Source organism: Scylla paramamosain, chromosome 27 (genome assembly GCF_035594125.1).
Source record: "Scylla paramamosain isolate STU-SP2022 chromosome 27, ASM3559412v1, whole genome shotgun sequence".
NCBI lineage: Eukaryota > Metazoa > Arthropoda > Malacostraca > Decapoda > Portunidae > Scylla > Scylla paramamosain.
Genome location: NC_087177.1, coordinates 12,330,307 through 12,343,278, shown reverse-complemented (window position 1 = coordinate 12,343,278; position 12,972 = coordinate 12,330,307). Strand labels below are relative to the sequence as shown.

The 12,972-nt window shown below is 41.5% G+C and overlaps 1 long non-coding RNA gene across 12 annotated transcripts in view; it reads right to left on the bottom strand.

The window, feature by feature from the left end:
- LOC135114229 (uncharacterized) overlaps window positions 1-12,972 on the bottom strand; it is a 238,827-nt gene that overhangs the window by 178,635 nt on the left and 47,220 nt on the right. For all 12 annotated transcript variants that reach the window (XR_010275458.1, XR_010275459.1, XR_010275457.1 and 9 more), the window contains exon 2: window positions 834-865. This is a non-coding gene — a long non-coding RNA (uncharacterized LOC135114229). The remainder of the gene's footprint in view (window positions 1-833; window positions 866-12,972) is intronic.

Here is a 12,972-nt window from a genome sequence, read left to right as displayed (position 1 = left end):
TTGTTGTTCCTCTTCTTCCTCCCTGCTAGTATCTTTATTTTACTAACTCTTGTTTTTTTCTTCACTTAGTTTCTCGCTTCCTTCTCTCTTTTACTGTCTCTCTTGCTTCCTTTTCCTCTTTATTTTCTTTCCTTCCTACATTTTCAATTCTTTCTCTTGCATCCATCTGATTCCTTATTTTTTCTCTTCTTTCCTTCCTTCCTTCCTTCTTTTTTTTATTTTCCCTATCTTCTTTCGTCTCTTATTCAATTTCTTGCTTCCTTCTTTATTTTTTTCCATTCTCTCTCTCTCTTGCTTTCCTCTGTCTCTCTTCCTCGTTTTCTTTTTCTTTGTCTCTTCCTCGTCTTCTTTTTCTCATAAGTGTTTTGGTCTCGAGAATTTTCCTACTCCTTCACATCATTGGCGTCGTTTACGTGCGTCCATTTCCACCTCACCTGTCTGCAATTAACCTGCCTCGGGATCTTTCTCTCTCTTCTTCCTTCATTAAGTATTGCCGCCGGAAACGTAGCATTACCGTGATTTTCCTGTCTCCCTTATTACTCTCTCTCTCTCTCTCTCTCTCTCTCTCTCTCTCTCTCTCTCTCTCTCTCTCTCTCTCTCTCTCTCTCTCTCTGTGTTTTGCTTCCCACACAAGCAAACATGAGAAAGGTCAGAATAGAAAGAGAAAGACCACTTTTCAAATGTGACAGAGCGACGACATAATGACGTAAGAAAAGATTGGAAAAATAAGAAAAAAGTAAAGAAATAAAGTCAAATAAATAAATAATAAATGAATAGAAATAGCGTCAGCTTGTATTAAATGGGACAAGAAGACATTTTAAAACAATACTCACCATCTACTTAATTATGTCCATTCCTTGACGTTCTAAAAGGAAAAAGAAAAGAGAGAAGTTAGTGATGCCTCCAAGATTCATTCCTTATTTAGCACTCAAAAGCAATACAGGAAATTACTCTGACATTCTACGTCAGTAAGGATAAGAATTAGTTATATTTTCTCTTACAGTCGAGAACATTTATATGACACCAGACGCACGCTCCCTCGTGATGTATATATACTTTTGTTGACAATGTTCAAGACTCGATTTTTTTTTTACACCTCACAGCTCTTCAATGTGTTGTCGATCATTACGTATTGAATATTTTTTTATACTATTCCCGGGTTCGGTCTAAAAATTGTGGACAACAAGAGATGACGGGTAGGCAGACAGACATAGTTATCGATCACGGCACATTGAATGCTGTTGATATAATTCTTAAATTCAGCCTCAGCGTGAAACGTAAGATAGACAGACATACACACACCGAGCGCTCTTAGTAACAGACGGCGTATCTCAACTTCCAAGCCGGCATGTAAACATCACAAAATACAACTAAATCCTTTCATCACGGTATTCTCCCTCCTCGAGAAAAAATATTTCATTGTACATTCACAACTACAAAAGTCACGGTGCAAAACAACTTCCACACTAACAAGTAAACATCGTTATGTGGAAGGACAGGCCAAAATACATACCTACCATAAAAGGAATGAATATCACGTGATCCTCTATAGAAAACGAACATAATCCATTGGCAACACGTAAGTTTGGCTCTCATCTCAATTCCTCACATAAACAGCTCCTTTGGAATGGACATGAACCGAGGACAGTACAGTAAACCACAATAAAAATCAACATATGTCACGTGATCCTCTACAAAGACAATCAGAACCCAGTGACGAAACGCAAGCTAATCTTCCATCTTGCTTCGTTACAGATACAGCGCCTTTACGATCTACAGGAACTGCGCAGCGAAGAGTGAACCAGAGCAAAAAAAAAGGATAAGTTGATCAGAACAAATTGTCAACACGCTAGTTTGGTTTTCATTTAGCTTAGTTACACATACAACGCCATAATTACTCCATAGGAACCGCGTAGCATAAAGTGAACAAAAGCAAAAGGTAACAAGAACAGCACACGTCACAAGATCACATACAAAGCCACTGGCAACACACAAGTTTGGCTTTCATCTCGCTTCGTTAGGTATACAGCCTACAACATTACAACCTACAGGAAGCATTCAGGGTAGAGTGAGCCAGAGTAAACCTTCCCTATGCTAAACCAAACAGCAAGGAACAGGGAGTGACTTGTACAGGAACGCGCTCCCTGTACTGTGCAGATAAGGGTATACATTAATCCTTTCACTACTATCTGTTGTATCTTTCCTTAATTACTAATCACTGAGACATCTTGCTCTAACAGCCACTTCCAATGTCTAAATTGGCTAGAAATTGCAACATCTGTTCCTTTTTAATTTCTTACTTCCTTGTAGATGTTTTGAAAGATTTCACGCATTACTCCTGGTGTTAATTGTCTCGTATTGCAGTGAACGAGTGTATACCAACGACTTAGGATGAGAGTTTATATTTCCTCTCTCTCTCTCTCTCTCTCTCTCTCTCTCTCTCTCTCTCTCTCTCTCTCTGATCAGCTTTTTTGCTTCCTTTAATTACTTTCTTTACTTTTCTTTGTTTCTTTGTCTTTCACGCACGTGCTGTCAGTCTTTTCCGCAGATTTTATTGTCTAATTCTCTCTCTCTCTCTCTCTCTCTCTCTCTCTCTCTCTCTCTCTCTCTCTCTCTCTCTCTCTCTCTCTCTCACGCAACAAGCTCACCAAGAATAATATCTTTTCGTCTATTATTTACTTTGTTTTTTTTTAATCGACACAAACTTTGGGGAGAAAAAGCAGGAGTTTGTTATGTAATTCAGCAAAAAATACTTCGTCTCAACTCCTTGGAATATGTAACTTCATAAATGGCATTACAAGGGAGTGGGTTTCTCTCTCTCTCTCTCTCTCTCTCTCTCTCTCTCTCTCTCTCTCTCTCTCTCTCTCTCTCTCTCTCTCTCTCTCTCTCTCTCATGGGTACTTCCTCTTTGTTTTTTTTATTTTTATCGTTGTATTTTTTATATTTTCTACATTATTTTTTTATTTTCGTCTTTTGTCTTGGCAGAGAGAGAGAGAGAGAGAGAGAGAGAGAGAGAGAGAGAGAGAGAGAGAGAGAGAGAGAGAGAGAGAGAGAGAGAGAGAGAGAACAACAGCTAAGGAGGGATGAGGATGAGACAATGAGGATGAGCACACGCCGGCAACATTACACAGAAACCAACTGATTTAGCCTTGGAATAGCCACGCCTGGTCTCCCGGGTGCTGCTGTGACGCACGAGGGCAGTGGGAGGCAAACATCGCCGCTGGGTCACGTTAGGGTTAGCGCGGGCTGATAAGTAAATCATAACCTATACACCAGCTTACGTCATATGGCGACCAGCAAGTGCGGCGACGCGTGTCCAGCTGGGGAAACTCTGACACTTCCCCCCACCTGCCTTCCGCGCCCAGCGATCCTCGGCACTCAGCCACGCCTTCACGCCACACGGATTTGTAAGACTATAAGTGCCATGATCGGACTTAGTCGGTGCAGAGGAGCATTCTTAGAGACTTTCTTTGCATTCTTAGTCAGTGCAGAGGAGCATTTTCTGGGACTTAGTCGGTGCAGAGGAGCATAATTTAAGATAAAGAAGACACTTATTGTAATTTTTCATGTACTTTCTGGGGATTTTCTTTTCAAGACTGGCATTTTCATCGTTTTTTTTTTGTTTTATTTTACCTTGGCCAGAACTCATCTTACATGAAAAAAAAAAAATTGCGAAAGTAAAAAGAAGGTTTTGAACTTATATTCCTTAAGAGAGATGTAGGTAAGAGGAGGGAATGAGATAAAGGTCTTTAAGTGTGCATAATGGGGTATAACAAAGGTGACGAATAACTTCATGGTTAGTACTCAGGACAGGACAAGAAATAATGAGTTCAAGCTTAATAAAGTTAGTTAGATTTTAAGAAGAGAAGAGATAGGAAGAAACTGGTTCTAAAAACTGAGTGGTAGATAACTATAAAAGACTCAGTAATCAGTTTGTATGGCAGAGTGATTAGGAAGCTTTAAAAGAGGAGTGGACATATTTATATAGGGGTATGACAGGTGGAAAAAGATAGGTATGTTGTGTGCAGGAACTGCCACGTGTAGGGCTGACAGCTTCCTGAAGCTTCCCTTATTTTCATGTTATTACGCTTTTTTATGAATTTTGATTAATCATTGACTTTTCACTCGGTGGCAGTAAGGAATTAATTTGTTATATGATGGGAAAATGCATCATTCCTTAAAAAATGTGTATGACGGGTGGTGTGTATGTGTGTGTGTGTGTGTGTGTGTGTGTGTGTGTGTGTGTGTGTGTGTGTGTGTGTGTGTGTGTTCAGATATAACACCTATCTGAATCTTTAACTTCAGAGATTATTCGAACAAAGACGGTGACACAAAAAAAAAAAAAATGCGCATTATTTTTTGAGCACTGGAATAATGACTTTAGCGTCCTGACGGTTGACGACAAACCAGAGTAGCCTCTTCTGTTATATATCCACAAGAATATTGGGCAAAATACTCCAAGGTAAAGTGTATGGAAGAGAGGAAGGATGAGCAGGGGAGAAGAGGGAAGGGAGGGGAGGGAAGGGAGCGGTCGAGGGAAGGGCGCGGAGTTGGCAGAGATAAAGGGATTCCCTGTAATCTCCCTCTCGTGGAAAATACCTGAAGACAGATCCCATGGACGTCCCTCCCCCGGGGGATGAAGAGCTGCACTGGCTCCCCTCCCTACCTTCTCTTCTTCCCCTTCCCGACCCATCTCTGATCCCCTCCCTTCACTTACCTCCCTACGTCTCCTTTACTTCCTCTTCTTACTGTCTCTTCCTGAATTCTCGAGCCATCTCTCTCTCTCTCTCTCTCTCTCTCTCTCTCTCTCTCTCTCTCTCTCTCTCTCTCTCTCTCTCTCTCTCTCATACACAAAGTCATACATACAAAAGATAAATCAAACAAATAAAACATCACTTTCCCGTCACCACCTATTTCAGGAAGGCCCACAGGAGACGCCCTTTGGTCAATGACGTCACAGCGGCCCCTCTGACGTCACGCCCTGTGGCACCTCGGACATACACGGACGCCTCGCCTCGTGGGAACCTCCCCAAAAATGGTTTAATTTACTCCTAGATCTATAAAATTGGTCACGCGGAACATACCATTCGATATAACGAGCCTCCCCGAGGACTCGACAACAACACACTCCCCAAATGCAACGAGCGAGCGAGTGGGCGAGTGAAGCGAGCAGGGGAGAGGGTGACAAGGGTGAGAGGTGAGGGAGGGGTGTGGCAGGGAAGGTGTCGCTAGCAAGGGAGAGGAGTGAGAGGTGAGGGAGGGTGGTATTGAGATGGTTAGGGAAAAAGGTGAGAGGGACATTGAGTAAGGCAAAAGGTGAGGGAGGATGAGGGGGTGAGAGGGGGGAGGAGAGGAAGGGGAAAGGTTTGGCAGTCGGAAGAGGTGAGGTGAGGGAAGTAGGGAGGGAGGGAAGGGAGGGAGGGAGAGGAGAGGAGAGGTTAGCAAGGGTCAGGAAAGGAATGATACATGAGTAGAACCATATTTAGAGGCTATGACACTTTGCCGTCCCTCTCTCTCTCTCTCTCTCTCTCTCTCTCTCTCTCTCTCTCTCTCTCTCTCTCTCTCTCTCTCTCTCTCTCTCTCTCTCTCTCTCTCTCTCTCTCTCTCTCTCTCTCTCTCTCTCTCTCTCTCTCTCTCTCTCTCTCTCTCTCTCTCTCTCTCTCTCTCTCTCTCTCTCTCTTCCTCTTCCTCCCACCACACTCAAAATATTGCATCTTTCTCGTCCTTTCCCCTTCCCTTCCCTTCCTTTCCTCCCATCACAATCAAAACACTGCACTTCTACCCAATACATACACATAGCTCTATCTTCCTTTCTTACTATATTCAAATCACTGCTTACCCATCAGTACTATTATCACACACACACCTTTCCATTCCTCCTTTTCTCCCTCCTCCTGGTGCCTTCCTTGAACACTACCACCACACATGCAGTCTCTCATTTATCTTTTCCTTTTACTCTCTCATTACATTCATTAAACTTAGCCTACGTACAAGCCCTCCCCTATTTCTACTATATGTCCTCTTCCATCTTTTTTTTACCTTTCTAATTATAATCCTGTTTTCCTTTACCTTTCCATTGCACTCAACAAAACACCCTCTTCCACCTTTTTTTTTTCTCTCCTATCTTTCTCGTTTTCATTTTTGATCTCCACTCCATTCAACAAACTGTGCCAACTACCTACCACACTGTGCAGTCACTAACAGCACAAACATTATCTCCCATCTTCTTTCCCCTTTCCTCTAACGACACAAACAATAGCAGAACCCAACCACCAACACGCCCACAATATCCCATCCCCCTTTCTTTTTCCATTTCTTTCACTACACACAAAATGTACCTTCCCTATATCATCCCATGTTCCTTCTTCCTCTGCCATGACCTCAAGGACTCTCTCTCTCTCTCTCTCTCTCTCTCTCTCTCTCTCTCTCTCTCTCTCTCTCTCTCTCTCTCTCTCTCTCTCTCTCTCTCTCCTTCCCTCCCTTCATGCATCCAATACGCTCCTCCCTAGTCATCTTTTTTACCAACCTTTTCTCTCTTACTCCCCATGGACGTCACTTGAGCGAGTCCTTTCAGTATCAGTATTTTTAGCGGTATCTCAGAATACCCGACGAAATGAAAAGAGAGGTAGAAATACGTACAATTGAGTGGCATTTTATTCGCCTGAACATGATTTTTTTTTCTTTTGGAATCATGCTCAGGAATTCTATTTTTTTTTTTGATAGCTTCTTTAGACTTTTCCTTTTTTTTTTTGTTTATTTAATACCTGTCTTTATTCATATTTCTTTATTTGTCTGTCTGTATGTCTGTCATGTAGATCCTCTTCTGCTATTACTCTGTCACAAAAAAAAAAAAAGTTTGGTAATTTTCCTTTTATGCACGACGGCACAAGAGCATCTCAGAGTCTGATGATAATTACAGATATCATGTTGGCATTTCTAGGACATGGGTGGTGGTGGTGGTGGTGGTGGTGGTGGTGGTAGAAAGAGGAGCTGCTATTTTGTGTAGATTAACAGACATTATGCAATCTCCTAATTTTCTCTACTTTATTATTATTTTTTTGTTTCCTTTTTTATGTAGTAAATAGAAATAGCATTAGCGACCGCTGCTACATTTGCATTCACCGTTTTGCTGCTATTCACTTTAATTTATTTCAAACTACCATAAGAGTGAACGAATTACATTTACTTCCTGAAGGTTACATATTTATATTTGTATTTATTATTGTTTTGCCACCCTTCACTCACGTCTATCCTCAGGTCTCATTAAATGTAAACGAACCATATTTAACTCCGAAGGTTACGCTAGCGGATACAATCTCAGCTGAACCAAACCACTGCCACACTCACGGAGGTTCAAGTTACGTTTTTTCCCCGTTTTTTTCGACTCGGACGGAGAGTTCAAGGAAAAAGAGAGCGAGAGAAAATAAAAAAAAACTTTGTAATTGAGTCGAGCGTCGGGTTGGAAAGTTTTACACAACGGTCACACTAACACGAGTTTATGTATTCTGCATTTACCAAACACACCTGATAAAACCGATAGATACAATAAAACTGCATCGTGATATTAAATTACACGGAAGTGATATAGATAATAAAAAAAAATACATGCAAATCACTTAAACAAAATAATATCGAGTGAGGTCATAGCAGCAGTCTTCCTCCCCTCCCCTCCGCTCCCTCCATGGAATGATCTACAAAACACCCATGTATTATGTACGGGTCGTGCCGCGGGGTGATGTAAATTGTACGAAATGACATAATAAAAAAAACACCACTGGAGATAGTGATTGGTGTCCATCTCATTAACATATTCAATCCAGGTAGAGAATGAAGGTTTATTTGAATATCGAGGCATAAAAGGAGGTTGCAAATAAACAGGATAGGGAAAAAATTCAGGCGAGGAAAGAGGAAAGGGTGTGGGGCAAGGTGGTGATGGTGGTGTGTGGGGCAGGAAGAAGAAGAAGAAGAAGAAGAAGAAGAAGAAGAAGAAGAAGAAGAAGAAGAAGAAGAAGAAGAAGAAGAAGAAGAAGAAGAAGAAGAAGAAGAAGAAGAAGAAGAAGAAGAAGAAGAAGAAGAAGAAGAAGAAGAAGAAGAAGAAGAAGAAGAAGAAGAAGAAGAAGAAGAAGAAGAAGAAGAAGAAGAAGAAGAAGAAGAAGAAGAAGAAGAAGAAGAAGAAGAAGAAGAAGAAGAAGAAGAAGAAGAAGAAGAAGAAGAAGAAGAAGAAGAAGAAGAAGAAGAAGAAGAAGAAGAAGAAGAAGAAGAAGAAGAAGAAGAAGAAGAAGAAGAAGAAGAAGAAGAAGAAGAAGAAGAAGAAGAAGAAGAAGAAGAAGAAGAAGAAGAAGAAGAAGAAGAAGAAGAAGAAGAAGAAGAAGAAGAAGAAGAAGAAGAAGAAGAAGAAGAAGAAGAAGAAGAAGAAGAAGAAGAAGAAGAAGAAGAAGAAGAAGAAGAAGAAGAAGAAGAAGAAGAAGAAGAAGAAGAAGAAGAAGAAGAAGAAGAAGAAGAAGAAGAAGAAGAAGAAGAAGAAGAAGAAGAAGAAGAAGAAGAAGAAGAAGAAGAAGAAGAAGAAGAAGAAGAAGAAGAAGAAGAAGAAGAAGAAGAAGAAGAAGAAGAAGAAGAAGAAGAAGAAGAAGAAGAAGAAGAAGCTTCAAGACAAAAGAAAAGAAAAAGAAAGAACAGATAAAAGAAAAGAAGAAGAAGAACCAAAAACAAGAACCACCACCACCACCACCACCACCACCAACAACAACAACAACAAACAAAACGACCAAAAAATATGAGACAAAAGAAAGACGAAGGAAGAAAAGAATAGAAAAAAAGAGAAACGAAGAAAGAACGAACGAAAGAAAAAAACATTAAAAAAAACGGTGAATACGAGAGGAGGTGAGAAGGAGGAACAAAGAGAATGAGAATGTTTGCTGCGGGAAGGAAGGTTGGCTGGGTAAAGGAGGGGAGAAAGCAAAGCTGAGGATTAATAACAACACAAAAGGGAATGCGGGAAGGAGGGAGAGAGAGGAAGGAGAGGAAAAAAAACAAAAAAACAAAGGACCGAATGAAAAGTAAAGAAATAATCAAAGGAAATGTTTAAGTAGCTAGGTAGGGCTGGAGGAGGAGGAGGAGGAGGAGGAGGAGGAGGAGGAGGAGGAGGAGAGGAACAAGAAAAAAATAAGAAAAAATTGAACAAAAAGAAGAAAAAACAAAAACAAGAAAAAAGAACAAAAAGCCAAAAAGCATAGAAAGACCACCAGCACCACCACCACCACCACCACCACCACCACACCAGTCAAACCCCAACATACCACAACACGCTCTTAACCTTCTAGTGCACAGCGAGACAGACAGCTAGCCAGACACTAGAAGACAACTCGTAGATGCAGGGAGGACAATAAGAGACAGATAACTACAAGAAACAGTAAGCAAGAGTCAGGACAAATCAACACAAGGAGGAGAAAGACTGAACCTACCAGAACACAACAAACAACTAAGATAGAGGACTAAAAGAAACAGGAGGCGGAAGTCGGGCTAGAGTCAGGCGCGAATCAACACAAGGGAGGGGAAGGGGGAAGAGGAACTAAGAGGAGAAGCGGTAGGAGGCATGGGGGAAGAAGTGAGCCACTAATTACGTTGTGTCAGACGCCATGTGGATGAGAATATCGCGCCCTCCGTTTTCATTATGGTCTCCGGCGTGAATTCGGGCGGGCAATTTGCATTACGCCGTGGCCGCGGGTGTACGGCGCCAATTAGGAGGACACGGGGCCAGCCAAGTTTTAATTGGTCTTGACGTAGGCAAGGCACGCGTGGGAAAGAGAGGCTGAGGGTGGGAGAGAGCGGGAATGCAGGAGAAAAGAGATGGGGGAGTGGAAAAGAGAGATGCTGTGGGGGAATGTGAGTGAAGGAGACAGAGACAGAGAGAGAGAGAGAGAGAGAGAGAGAGAGAGAGAGAGAGAGAGAGAGAGAGAGAGAGAGAGAGAGAGTTGGAAGGAGACAAATAAGGGAGAAAGATTAAAGACAGACACACTTTGCTTTCCCAGAGAGAGAGAGAGAGAGAGAGAGAGAGAGAGAGAGAGAGAGAGAGAGAGAGAGAGAGAGAGAGAGAAATACACACACACACACACACACACACACACACACACACACACTGACAAAAAAAAAAAAACCTCCCCATTCCACGCTGTCCTTCCTCTCCCTTCCTCCTCCGGCTCGGTCAAAAAAGTTAAATGAAAAGGTTCCATTTGCGTGTGTGTTTATGGAGTTTATTTTGCTATGAATGTCGCGTGAGCTACTCTATGGGACGCTAATGTTGCCTTTAGTTCGGTCTTGTTAGCTGGAAAGTTGGCTGCGGTGGAGGTGGTGGTGGTGGTGGTGGTGGTTCATTTGTTTACGAACCGACTTTACCGGTTCACAGGAAGCCCGGACGCATATTTAATAAGAACCAGGAAAAGTAAACGCTTCAGGATAGGGAGGAAGGGGAGAGAGAGAGAGAGAGAGAGAGAGAGAGAGAGAGAGAGAGAGAGAGAGAGAGAGAGAGAGAGAGAGAGAGAGAGAGAGAGAGAGAGAGAGAGAGAATATTTAAAGGTCTCTACATTAAAAAAAAAAAAATACCACGGTCTTCCCTCCTAATTAAGACCACTGTAATAGAAATATAGAAAGAATTCCTCATATCTAAAGAGAAAAAAAAATTCTTGCTTGGACTAAAGATATGAAAGAGAAAGGAGGTTAAAGATGTAACAAAGACAACAAGAAGAGATCATAACATTCTCTCTCTCTCTCTCTCTCTCTCTCTCTCTCTCTCTCTCTCTCTCTCTCTCTCTCTCTCTCTCTCTCTCTCTCTCTCTCTCTCTCTCTCTCCTTTCGTTCTTCTCTTTTGTTATCTTGCCATAATCCTCCACCTCCTCCTCCTCCACCACCTCACCTTTCCTCGATCTTTTCCTGTTTCCATTCATTCATTAATTCTTTTTATTTGTTTCTTTCCTTCGTTTTTTTTTCCGCCTTCCTTTCCTGTATTCATTCCCCTTTCCTTCCCTTCAATTTTTTTCTTTCTTCGTCCCTTCCTTTGATCATCTTGTGACAGTTTTTGCGCCACACACTATAGGGTCATAGTAACGATAATTAAATTTTTCACCGACCCCTTTCTATAAGTCTTTTTCTGTCTGTCTCTGCTTCCTTCTCTGTCCTTTTAGTTCTGTCTGGAAATTTGTGTCTATACATTTCATTAACTTGTCTACTTGTTTGTCTGTCTGCTTGATTTCATTTATGTATCTTTGTGACTTTCTATCTATCTCTGTCTGTTACTCTCTATGCCTGTTTCTAGTTCTCTATATATATTTTTGCTCCTCTTGTCTGTTTGTAAGTCTGTCTTTTTGTCTGTCATTCTGTCTTTTGCTGTTATTTTACTTGTCTTTCGCCGTTTTATGCTTGTTTCTATGTCTTGTCTGTCTCTGTGCGTCTCTGTCCATTAGTCAATCTGTTATTCTCTCTCTCTCTCTCTCTCTCTCTCTCTCTCTCTCTCTCTCTCTCTCTCTCTCTCTCTCTCTCTCTCTCTCTCTCTCTCTCTCTCTCTCTCTCTCTCTCTCTCTCTCCGTTTTCTCTGCCACTCACAACACAAAGTTTGCTGCTCTAAACACACTCGTTATAGCCAAGCCAATATCATTACGCTAACCTCCTCCTCCTCTTCCTCGTACAAGATCAAGAACGCAATTACCCAACCACCGCAATACCCTGGTTTTTGTGCTGCAGGTTTTCTATTTCAGTCATTTATCCAGAATGACTGTTTTGTTTTATATTCCAGTTTTTTTTTTTGTTACAGTATTTTTTACGTTTATTTATTTTTTTTAATGTGTGCCGCCCCATCTCTCTCTCTCTCTCTCTCTCTCTCTCTCTCTCTCTCTCTCTCTCTCTCTCTCTCTCTCTCTCTCTCTCTACAAATACGGCCTTAAATCAGATCATGAATTAAACATATATAGCTATTAACCCTCATTTTCCTCCTACTTTTTTTTTTCTTCTTAGTAAGAATAAAATAAAATAGTTTCCTTATGTGCTGCTGCTGCTGCTGCTGCTGCTGCTGCTCCTCCTCCTCCTCCTCCTCCTCCTCCTCCTCCTCCTCCTCCTCCTCCTCCTCCTCCTCCTCCTCCTCCTCCTCCTCCTCCTCCTCCTCCTCCTCCTCCTCCTCCTCCTCCTCCTCCTCCTCCAACTTCGAGAATTCGCTCAGATAAATACCTTGAATATAATCCCTTGTTGCCACTTTTAGTTTCAGAGTAATTTCTGTTCATTTATAAGTCTATTCATCTAAGCTCAAATGGCGCTTAATTAAATTTCATTCCCGACGTTCACATTTCACTTAATTTCCCATGAAAAAATAAAAATTACGTTACACGCGACAGGAAAATTTAGCAAAGTACAGTTACAGCCAAAAGTTTGTTCATGTGCCTTATTCTTTTCCACTAATTTAACCGCTTCGTCTCAATCGTAAGTTCCTCCGGTGTCCTGTTTGTCACCTAGTAAAACCTGAGAAGCGAAAAGTCCCAAGGAGATCAGAGGACGCAAGAATGAAGGAAGACGCTAAACACAGTGGAAGTGTGAGCGTCAGGTTACAAGACTTCTGGCCGCAACTGTACACGAGATCCCTGGTACTGAAAGCAAGCGCGAACCGAGCCCCACTCACCCAGTCTTCCAGTTACAGCAACCTATCCTTGTTCAGACTTCTATTTATTCTTAACAAACTAACAGGAACTAAGGTATCTTGGCGTTTGTTTTCCTTTATATTTATTTGCATTTTTTTTGTATTCCTACTTTTACGAATACCTAAGAGGATTCTCCTCCTTTTCTGTCTACACCTAACAGGAAAAAAACAATGAGCTGTTTGTTTTTCTCTATTTCTTTAAATTATGTTCTTCCTCTTTTACCTCTTACACCTCTTGTTCCACTTACCCCATAACTATCACCACTGCTTCTTTCTCTTAGTCTATCTATACATAG